The sequence below is a fragment of the Cyprinus carpio genome, chromosome A19 (assembly GCF_018340385.1).
Source record: "Cyprinus carpio isolate SPL01 chromosome A19, ASM1834038v1, whole genome shotgun sequence".
Lineage (NCBI taxonomy): Eukaryota > Metazoa > Chordata > Actinopteri > Cypriniformes > Cyprinidae > Cyprinus > Cyprinus carpio.
Genome location: NC_056590.1, coordinates 6,020,277 through 6,033,021, shown reverse-complemented (window position 1 = coordinate 6,033,021; position 12,745 = coordinate 6,020,277).

The window sequence follows — 12,745 nt, the reverse complement described above, 5'->3', positions numbered from 1 at the left end:
CATAACGCATTAATTATGCATGGCACACGCAGTTAAAATAGTTTTGCCATTTATGTACTCTTAAAGTATCATTTCTGAAAATTAGTGAAAAAATAAAATCATCAGGGGCACAAGGCAGGAAGTGACACAAAGAAGAGGAGCAGAAAAATGACAATATACAGGTACAAATTAAAAGTTAACGACTGTGTATTAGCCTGTGATATATATGTAGTATTTTGAAATATCCTATTTAGAACATCTTAACTGGCAACACTGACACCATGGAACATTTTTGCTTGAGTTAACTGCTTATTTAATTTTACTTAATTTTATTTATTTATTTTTAAAATATATTTAAGCTTTGTTAATGTTGTTTTTTAATTTTAGTTACATTACTGCTTGCTTTTAGTTTACCAAAAAGTGTCTAAATGTCTATAATCTAGCATTCATAAAATGAAAATAATTAAGTTAAAGTATGTAATTTTCCACTGTATGCACAAAATTGAAATGGAAGGTATGGGTATGCTAATTACACTAACTAGCTGGCTAACATCTACAAATAAATTACAAAATGTAGCCTTTATTTTTTGCATGTTAGACTATTTTAGGCATTTCATATTTCTCTTTGTTGTAATAAGTACTTGTCACTGTAGGTATATGTAATGATCCCAAAAGATGCACAAGTGACTCCTTGTTTGTGCGTCCGCCTCCCACACCGAAGACCCACTCCGAGCACCAGTTACAGTACACATAGCTGGGGGAAAAGCTCATGTCTGGTCTCTTCAAAAGTTTATTTTAACAGATTCACTCATAAAATACCTACAGTACACCGCGCTTCAGCATCTCTTATAGTAGAGATTTGAAAAATCAGCATTGACTTTTTAGTGCGTGTGTTGGAAAATCATAAATTAAATATTTAAAAAATCAGCATTTTCAGAATTTTTTAGTGTGTCTGGGGTGGGGGGCGGAAATCTAAAATCTTGCCTAGGGCACTAACAGAGTCTGGGCCGGCCCTGAATCTCACATTTTATATTTTTAAGTTTATTTGCAAATCACCTTTGCTCTTCCACTGAAGAGAGGGGCGGGGTGAGCAGAGCTCATTAGCACTTAAAGAGACATGCACCAAAACGGCTCACTGTTGACAGAGCTGTTTTTGACAAGGTAAATGGGGGTTGTTTTACACAACCATTGAGGAATTTTTAACCAAAGTGTATGTGTCAGAAAATTTCACACACTCTCTGCCAAAATGTTTTCTGTGAGTTTTGCCTTTCTGTGCTCTCTATTACCCTCCCTTTCTTTCCCCTTGTGCTTTATCCCTCCTCCTTTCTTTGTTCTCTCTCTACTCTCGTTAGTCATACCCAGGGCTGGGGAGTAACAGAATACATGTAACGGCGTTACGTATTTAAAATGCAAAATATGAGTAACTGTATTTCATTATAATTAAATTTTAAATAAGGGGTAATCAGATTACAGTTACATCCTAAAAGTATTTTAGATTACCAAAGTGATTAAATTTAATTTTAATGTCATTTCTTAATTTAATGTTTAAGTAAACAGTTTGCTTCTCCGTTAAAAAAAAAAAAAAAAGAAAACTGTGTGCGGCTGCCTGTTCATTTAGCAACTCCTAGTGAGCATGCATACATGTTCAATTAAGCGTGCATGCATGCTCATCACAACACAATAAATTATCCTAGAATTCACACTTTGCATTCAGTTAACAGATCCATACGAATCATGCATGAAATAAAAGTTTATAAAGTCAAACGATAGCTTTATGTGCTTTACAGATGAACTTGAACTCTTTATTCATTCGAAATGTTCAAGAATAGATCATCTTTGGCGCGGTGATGCGAGTTCATGATCCGTGAACAGAAGATTCTTTTGAGTCAATCTTTTAAAATAATCTTTTATTTTGTTTAACGAAACCGGTGTGGAAACCAGTGACATTAAAAAAAAAATTACCTTTCAAATACTCAAAACTTAAAGGGGTCATATGATGCTGCTAAAAAGAACATTATTTTGTGTATTTTTGCTGTAATGCAATGTGTTTATGCGGTTTAAGGTTAAAAAAAACACATTATTTTCCACATACTGTACATTATAGTTTCTCCTCTATGCCCCGCCTTCTGAAACGCATGTTTTTTTTACAAAGCTCATTGGTCTAAAAATGCGAGGTGTGCTCTGATTGGCCAGCTATCCAGGGCGTTGTGATTGGCCAAATGTTTCAAGCATATAAACATATACTGTTATGGCGTGTCCCAGTCAGAACACCAGCATGACAGGTTAAAAAAAACCATTGTCCAGTGGGGACATAATTACTGATTGTAATGACTTATACTGTCTTTTTACGCGCTGCATTGCATATTGCTCAGCGTAAACATAAAACCATGTCTGCATTTGTGATCGGAAAAACAACAAACAACAAGTGCTACTCTACAGTCGTGGCCAAAAGTTTTGAGAATTACATAAATATTGGAAATTGGAAAAGTTGCTGCTTAAGTTTTTATAATAGCAATTTGTATATACTCCAGGATGTTATGAAGAGTGATCAGATGAATTGCATAGTCCTTCTTTGCCATGAAAATTAACTCAATCCCAAAAAACCTTTCCACTACATTTCATTGCTGTCATTAAAGGACCTGCTGAGATCATTTCAGTAATCATCTTGTTAACTCAGGTGAGAATGTTGACGAGCACAAGGCTGGAGATCATTATGTCAGGCTGATTGGGTTAGAATGGCAGACTTGACATGTCAAAAGGAGGGTGATGCTTGAAATCATTGTTCTTCCATTGTTAACCATGGTGACCTGCAAAGAAACGCGTGCAGTCATCATTGCGTTGCATAAAAATGGCTTCACAGGCAAGGATATTGTGGCTACTGAGATTGCAACCTAAATCAACAATTTATAGGTTCATCAAGAACTTCAAGGAAAGCGGTTCAATTCTTGTAAAGAAGGCTTCAGGGTGTCCAAGAAAGTCCAGCAAGCGCCAGGACCCTCTCCTAAAGAGGATTCAGCTGCAGGATCGGAGTGCCACCAGTGCAGAGCTTGCTCAGGAATGGCAGCAGGCAGGTGTGAGCGCATCTGCACGCACAGTGAGGCGAAGCCTTTTGGAATATGGCCTGGTGTCAAGAAGGGCAGCAAAGAAGCCACTTCTCTCCAAAAAAAAGCATCAGGGACAGATTGATCTTCTGCAGAAAGTATAGTGAATGGACTGCTGAGGACTGGGGCAAAGTCATATTCTCCGATGAAGCCCCTTTCCGATTGTTTGGGGCATCTGGAATAAGGCTTGTCCGGAGAAGAAAAGGTGAGCGCTACCATCAGTCCTGTGTCATGCCAACAGTAAAGCATCCTGACACCATTCATGTGTGGGGTTGCTTCTCATCCAAGGGAGTGGGCTCACTCACAATTCTGCCCAAAAACACGGCCATGAATAAAGAATGGTACCAAAACACCCTCCAACAGCAACTTCTTCCAACAACCCAACAACAGTTTGGTGAAGAACGATGCATTTTCCAGCACGATGGAGCACCATGCCATAAGGCAAAAGTGATAACTAAGTGGCTCGGGGACCAGAATGTTGAAATTTTGGCTCCATGGCCTCGAAACTCCCCAGATCTTAATCCCATTGAGAACTTGTGGTCAATCCTCAAGAGGCGGGTGGACAAACAAAAACCCACTAATTCTGACAAACTCCAAGAAGTTATTATGAAAGAATGGGTTTGCTATCAGTCAGGATTTGGCCCAGAAGTTGATTGAGAGCCTGCCCAGTCGAATTGCAGAGGTCCTGAAAAAGAAGGGCCAACACTGCAAATACTGACTCTTTGCATAAATGTCATGTAATTGTCGATAAAAGCCTTTGAAACGTATGAAGTGCTTGTAATTATATTTCAGTACATCACAGAAACAACTGAAACAAAGATCTAAAAGCAGTTTAGCAGCAAACTTATTAAAAAATAATATATAATTAAAACATTATATAATTACAATGATTCATTATTTGGATTGGGGACCAAATGTGATCATTTAAAAAAGCAGATGCTGATGTTTGATCAGTTTTGTCTTCACCATGAATATGAAGTTGGTACATCCTGATTTGTTGCTCCAGCTCTGTCTGATCATTATTGTAATAGATTCTCAAAAAGTATTTCCCAGCGTCACTGAAGCTCAGATTCTTGATGACGACGTCACAGTTTCCTTCTTTAAACACTCGTCCACTACATTCTTCAGTCTGACACACATCTATTTCTCTTGAATCACTGAATAAACACTGAAAATAAACCTGATGAGAATAAACATAAATTAAAACAACCAGAAAAAAAAGATCAGAAAAACAGCAGCAGCAGAAGATTGAAGCATCTGAACCTGATGAGAATAAGATCTGTTATGAGACAGATACAGACACACATCACAAACACATTAATACAGCCAGAAAATACTGATCTGAGACAAAAAATAATCTGAATATTTGGTTTTATAAATATTATCAGTTTATTTAAAGATTTAACACGTGTATCTTGAACGTGAAAAAATGTCCAATAAGAAACATCATACTATAATCTGTATATTTCGTTTAATAAATGATTTCAGTGTAATCCTCAGACCCAAAATGACCAGCAAACTCAAAGGCCCAATGAACACAAAGTATATTAAATTATTTTTCCTGTTACCAACCAGTCCTCTCATCTGAGCTATCAATGTAAGCAGGGATGCTCAAATCTGGGCCACGAGATCCACTGTCCTGCAGAGTTCAGCTCTAACCCTAATCAAACACACCTGAGCATGCTAATCAATGCTAATCAGTGTCTTCAGGAGCATTAGAAAATCACAGGTACAGTAGATGAGTTTGATCAGGGTTTGAGATAAACTCTGCAGCGCATTGACCCTCCAGGGCAAGATATGAGGAACGCTGACAGAACAATCAAATACATGTTAAAAGTTCCGTATAAACAATTTTTCCTGCCTAAAACAAAAAATTAAAAAAAAAAAATTTAAAAAAAAAAACAAAAAAACACACAAATTAAAAGTAAATTACTAATCATACCTTCTGAAATAAAACACCAGACAATTAAAAAAACTGTAATGAAAGTACTTGGGACTAGGCTCTTCCAACCAGGTGAAATCTGATCATATCAGTTTATCAGAAATCTGATCAGTTTATCAGCTGTTAGAGCTGAAAGAGTCACATGACTGGAATCACAACACAGAAACATGTCATTCCTTCATTCTGCTTCTGTTTAAAAACATGTTGAAGTTTAAACTCTATAATTAGACCAAAATGCAGAGACACTAAACCACAAAATCTTTCCACTTCCTCTCCAGAGCAAAGAAAAGCACTGAATAATAGTTTCTTTATCAGAGTTTCTTCCTTCCTTTGATTTGTTACATCAAAATGAATATTCCTTCATGTTTTTATTTTAAAGATGTGCTCTATTAACTTAGTCTCTTGGCCAACAAAACAGTGTGAGTCCAGATGTAAATATTCCAGGTTTGATGGACTTGCTTTTGAATCATAGTTTTGACAATCCTTCATAAAAATTACTTCACAAAAAAATTTACAAATAAAATCGCATCTCTTATTGTTTAACATGACATAACATTAGTTAAATGAGTAAATATAACTTTACACAGAACACAATTCTAATATATTAGTCTGATGTTAACATGTAATGCTTAAGTGTTCTGTTTAAACTTTCAGAAGAGTGATAATTGCATGATTTTTTTCATTATAACTGCATACACCAGAACACAAAACCATGAGACTATAACCACATATATCTATTAATCAGAAACATCACATTCACAGTCAGAAGGACAAACAATAAGACAAGAATGTCCATTAAACATTGTGTTTCCCCTTTTTGGTTCCACATACGGCTGTATATCATGTTTAGAGCAGCAGAAGTTTATTCTGAAGAAGATCTCTGATGATTTGAGTCTGATCTCAACAGTTTGAGCAGCAGATTTCAGCTCTGATTGTGTCTCAATCTGAGTCTCTCACATAAAGCCTGTTTAGTTTGTGAGTAAATGCAGATGTAAACCACAATTTGTACATAAACAATTTAAAAAAATATGTTATAAAAATAACTTGTTCTGAACATGTAAAAAAGAAAAACAGTAAAAATACTTAATACGTACAAAAAAAAAAAAAAAAGTAAAAAAAAAAAAAAAAAAGTTTTTAGCTTTTCACAATATATAAAATATTTACAAAAATAGTGCAAATTCCTTGAGCATTCAAAAGCAACTGTGGAACTAATGAAGACACTTTAAGAGAATCTATAACTCTTCCTAAGGCCATATTAAATATTCATATTATTTAAACATGTTTAAACATATAAATATATAGATATACTGCTTACTGTGAATACTCTCCTAATTTTAATAGAAACTTTAATAGAAATAGATTCCTAGTTTGTGAATTAACCTTTCAGTTACTAGTCCAGGTCTTTAACCGGGTCACTAACTAAATGCAAATATTCAGCATAAAGACTCCTGATGTGGTCCAGCACAAGTGATCATGTACTGGAAATTAAAAACATATTGCAGTATGTCTGTTGGCAGAATCCTCCGCAGATCTGTTGACAATTAAGGCAAATGTACAAGTAACGGCTGGAGTTCACATCATGACTAATGGACAAATTATGGACTGTTTCTCAGTCTGGATGAGTCAATGCTGCTTTCTGAAGATCAGAGCCCTTCTGCAGACTTTGGTCAGTCAGAGTTGACAGATTTCACAGAAAATCATGTATGATAGACACAAACTCTGTTTTTTTAGCTTCAGACTTCATAGTCAGAGGAGATCAAACATGTTTGATATTTCTGAGCTCAATTTAGAACACTGTTTTATTTGTCACGTGTCTCCTAGCAACACTGGGGGGTCATCAGAGGAGATTATGGGCTAATTAATGTTTTTTTTTTTGCGCTATATATTTCAAGCCAAGAAAATACATTCATGTAAAATTTGAAGAAAAACTTTATTTGTTATCAATATGAACATGTAACACATTAGAATAACAAATAATTTTTAAAAAAGATTATAAAATAATATTATAAACAATAAAATAATATAAATAATCGTATAAAATAATCATTATTAAATCATTATTTATGTAGTTTTGATCTCTTGGCTATTTGCATTTGGCTTAAACATAGTCTGCTTCAAGATTTCTAGTCCCTGAAATTCATTTTGGTATATGAGGGTAAACTAAATATTCTATTTCTGGTCAAAAATATATTTAATTGAGCTTCAATTTACCACATATTTTTGACATATTTAAAATATATGTTGGTCATAAAAATTGTCTCTTTTTTCCTTTTCTTTTTTTGCCATATGGGATAAAACACAAGAGCACCCAGCTGGATTTATATTTTAAAACATGAAAACTTACATGGTAAAAGGTGTTAAAATAATGCAAACCACAGCATGTTTAGTGAGATTCAAGTAAAAATAAATCGAAAGTGTCACACACACAGGTGAGCTCACGGAAATGGGATTATTATTGTCCTCTGCTGGTTATTAACAGAACATTACTTTAATTGTGAAGGAACTCTTGTTTCCCGGACAGCTCCATGATGGTGTGAATCTGATCTCAGATCAGCTGTTAGAGCTGCACAGATCACATTAATGTTAATGTCATTCACTTCAGTGTTCAGAGTTTAAAACATCTCAATGTTTGTATTTTGTAATCAGACCACAATGCAGATCCAAACATAAAGCACTGAGTAATAGTCTCTCTATCAGCTCAAGTGTTACTGTGTTAAATCTATGTGCAAATATCTATTTAAAATCCTCATGATTGTCTTGTGTAGTTTTTAATACTGAATGTGGTTTATTAGCTTGTAAGACATTTGACAACAGTACAGATGTAAATATTCCAGGTTTCATACAACATACTGTAAGCTATATGAACAGCATCCAGGACATGGTTTTGATTAATAATTAATGTTCAACACATCACACAAAATGCACTTTACGAAAACATACAAATACAAACCATATCTCTTCTTGGTTTACATGTTGTAACATAAGCTGAAATAGTGTATGTAACGTTACACAGACCACAGTTATACATCAGTCTCACATTAACACACGTACCCCTGTTTCACAGACGAGGCTTGAGGCTAGTCCTAGACTAAAATAAGTCTGAGCTGTTTCAGCTGAAAGAAACTTGCACTGACTGATCTTAAAATATATCAGTGCCTTTGTTTTGTCTCAAAAAGCACCAGTAATGTTTATAAAAATTACTTAAATGTCCTAATTGAACTATGGAACAAAGAATAGTAACAGACAACAGAAGCAAGAAAAAACTCTTAAGATGTTTAAAATGGAAATAAACTTTGTGTGTCCTCTTCTTTGCATTGACACAGATTTCAACTGATGTGTTCAAAGCATAGAAATACATAGAAATTACAGTACAATCAGGAGATCCAGTTACTCTGTTATACTGTGGGGATCAGTTCTGCTGGACTTAGAGTGAATGATCAGTGCTAATCAACATGAAGCTGATCATTTATCTCTGATGATTTCTGGTAATTCTAACTGCATTCTAGACTTCATCTCTTAATAATGTCAGCACACACATCATTAAAACAACAACAACTCTAATTTTTTTAACCACACATATCACCCCCAGCAGCTGTTATATGTTGACAGAATCGTCTTGGCACTGAAGGCAGATCACAAGTAAGCAGTGGTTCTCAGGTGTTCAGTTGAGTCACGTTCAGTGAAGATCATTACAGTTTCTTCAGTTCCTGTGTGTGCTCTGTATTCTCCTCTGCTGGAACCTGTGTGTGATCTCTGTGCTGACGTCTCCATATGATGACAGAAATCACAATCACAGCCAGAATCACCAAACACACTACAACTAACACAATACAGTTCTCTACAGATGGAAGAGGAAAGATGGGAAGAGAGCAACTTTTTAAAAAAATGTGTTTTCAGTATTAAACTCACTGCTTGAAGATTTTGTAAAGCTCTCAATGTCTGTGTGACTTACTGTGTTGTCCATTGTCTTCAGCTTTGTCTTTATCTGTGTCCAGTTTTTCATTTGATCCTCTACCTGATTCTAGAAGATATTGAGAGTTCAGACACACAGTTCAGCATCAATGTGATCTTCAAATCATGATGAATAAACTTCAGCTGTCCAAATGCTTTAATAATAATATTTCCTGATATCTGAGTTTCTCTCACCTGTGACTGTGACTGTGATCAAGATTTCTCCTTCAGAGTCCAGAACTCTGTATGTTCCTGCATCTCTGTCCATAAACAATTTAATAATCAGGTTTCCATCAGTTTCATTCATTCGATCGCTCTGAACCCCATCAGTTCTGCTCCAAACCTCCTTCCACTCTCCACTAGATTTTGTCTTCACTTTATCAGCATTAGACAACAGAACAGACATCTTTAGCTCCTCGCCTGTTTTCACAGAAATCTCATCTGAGGGGAAAAAGAAAGACATTAATCATTATTATAATGCTGTCAATCAATCAAGACCATAAACACATATTTATGATTGGAGACCAAATGTAATCATTTAAAAAATCACATGCTGATGTTTGATCAGTTTTGTCTTCACCATGAATATGAAGTTGGTACGTCCTGATTTGTCGCTCCAGCTCTGTCTGATCATTATTGTAATAGATTCTCAGAAAGTATTTCCCAGCGTCACTGAAGCTCAGATTCTTGATGACGACGTCACAGTTTCCTTCTTTAAACACTCGACCACTACATTCTTCAGTCTGACACACATCTATTTCTCTTGACCACCGGAATAACACTTCTGACCGAGTGAATAAATCAATCTGAACAATATTATTGACCTCATGTTCACATGTGAGTGTGACGCTTCCTCCTTTTTTTCCGGACACAGATATAGATGTGTTTCCTGCAAATACAGTATAATATTCAATCAACAGAAAATATCAGTAATGAAAAATGTGTTTCTGTCTATTATCAGTAATCAGTGTTATTATAAATTATTCTAGTTAATATTGTCAAATGGATTTTCTTTTGCTGAAGATATTTCGTCACAGTGGAAGTGGATTCATCAGCTGTGAACTGATGGAGGAGTTTCTCTAATATTTAACATCAGAAATGAATGTAAATATTAAGGATGTTCATTGCTCATCAGAGACATGATCTATTTTGTCTTTGTGCTCTTCATCTAGACTCTCAACCTCAGGTTACTTCATCATCTCTACATGAAATAAAATCATTAAATGCTCAATCTCAAACACTAATGACTAATGAGATCTGGTTCATGAATGAACAGAAAACAGCAGATTCAGTCAGAAGTCTAAATGCAGCTCCCAGAGCTTTACCTTAGAAACAACTGAGTTTCAACTCTTTCCTGTTCTTACCAAAAAGGACAGCAATTGTTTATAATAATAAACACAACACAAAAAAAGTGAGTTTCTTTGCAGCAACCAGATATTTGTTATAAAAAATGATTAAAAATATAAATGAGGGCAATAAGAATGAGCAATATTAGCAGTGTCACATTTTAACATTTCTAATGATGATGAAAATAATATAAAGCTGTATCAGATGTAAAAGTGCAGTTGTAATGAATTCCTGAACAATGTTTATTAATAAATGAACTGCAGATATATCAGTGAAAATCTCCACATCAATCCACAAATGTTAACAAAAGTCTTGGTTGAGAGACACAACAGAGAAATAATTCACTAGAATAACTCTATCTGACACTGAACACCAAGAATAAATAGAGTTTATAAACATAAAGTACACTGACCGCTGTGATACTTTATCAATACAATACCACTGTATGAAAATGACTTCAATTTAAACAGTTATTAAGGGAAAAAAAAAAATATTCTCATCGTTGTCTCTCCATACAAGCGGACATCTCGTTTTCACATCTCGCGTGATTCTGTGTGATTTGGACAACTTCAAGTCACGCCCCTCTGCAGTCTGCAGACATATGCTCTTGTCTCTGCAGGAGTATGATGGTCTTTATTGCCCTCTGCTGGTTATTCTGTCAGAGCAGATTGAGCTGTCAGAAGATGTGAGAAATTAGGCTAGAATCAGTGTGAGTCCAGATACAGTCAGCTGAAGTTTATTCTGAAGAAGATCTCTGATGATTTGAGTCTGATCTCAACAGTTTTAGCAGCAGATTTCAGCTCTGATTGTGTCTCAATCTGATGCAGCTTCACTAAGAGACTCTTTAGTCTGTAACTACATGCAGCAGATGTAAACTAATTTAACATCTACATATTTTATAATAATATTAACAATAAAGCATTATTTTTCTGAACTTAGTAAAAGAAAACAGTAAAACTATTTAATTAATTCATAAATACAAACCAACAAATCCACACCAAGAAAAAATGTTTCTTACAAAAATAGAAACTATAAACATATTGGATCGATTAATGGATTCAATAGAAACAAAAAAAAAAATAAACAAACAAAATAAACAAATAAAAATAAACATAAATAATTTAATTTTTTTTTTAACAAAATATACATATGTACAAGCACACTGTTTGTCTTTCACAGTTTGGCACAGATATACATGTTTACTGTTTATATTATAATATTCTAATTATATTTATATTATATTATAAATAATTTACAAATTTTTCTGTTAACAGATTAAAAATAGAAATAATTCCTAGTTAATGAATTAGGATTGGTATAAGTGACCAGTCCAGATCTTTGATGCAGTGTATGATGAGGGATTTTTAAGATCAAATTTAAGACTTTTTAAGACCTGCACAAATAAAATGAATACCATCAGAGCAGGGTAGGGCAGTGTCTATGATAACATAATAAACCATAAAATGACTGATTAAGTAAAAAAGTTCAGTCTTCAGCAGTGAGGTCACTAATGTCCTGCACACCTCTACAGTTTAATCAGAGTCTGTGGGGCCCTCAGCAGACATCATTATGGGCCCTCAGTGCTTCTGGGTGTCCTGTGCTCAGTGTCTCTTGTCCTCCTCGAGAGACACCACGCAGGTAACCTCTGAGCAGACGCTTGTGTAACGTGACAGCAGTCAGAATCAGAGCCAGCAGAAGCACAAACACAGTCAGTGCAATCCAAGAGACTACAGCTGCAAGAGAAAAGTAGAGACAGAGCACTTCTTTTAGTTTGACATTCACTCTTTAAGATATTTGTAAAGCTCTCAGTGCCTCTGTTTTACTCACTATGATATTTAGTGTCATCAGTTTGGTCTTTATCAGTGTGGGCCAGTTTTTCCTTTGATTCTGTACAGAATATTGAAAGGTTAGTCTCACAGTTTAGTATGAATTTGCTGTTTAAAGATAATATTTGTAAAGATCACTGAGCTTCTCTCACCTCTGACAGTCACTGTGATCAAGGTTTCTCCTGAAGGGTCCAGAACTCTGTATGATCCTGTGTCTCTGGCTGTAAAGTTACTCATGATCAGGTTTCTATCTCTGATGGTCATTCGATCGCTCTGAACCCCATCAGTTCTGCTCCAAACCTCCTTCCACTCTCCACTAGAGTTTGTCTTCACTTTATCAGCATTAGACAACAGAACAGACATCTTTAGCTCCTCGTCTGTTTTCACAGAAATCTCATCTGAGGAGAAACAGAAACACATTAATCATTATTATAATGCTGTCAATCAATCAAGACCATAAACACATATTTATGATTGGTGACCAAATGTAATCATTTAAAAAAACACATGCTGATGTTTGATCAGTTTTGTCTTCACCATGAATATGAAGTTGGTACGTCCTGATTTGTCGCTCCAGCTCTGTCTGATCATTATTGTAA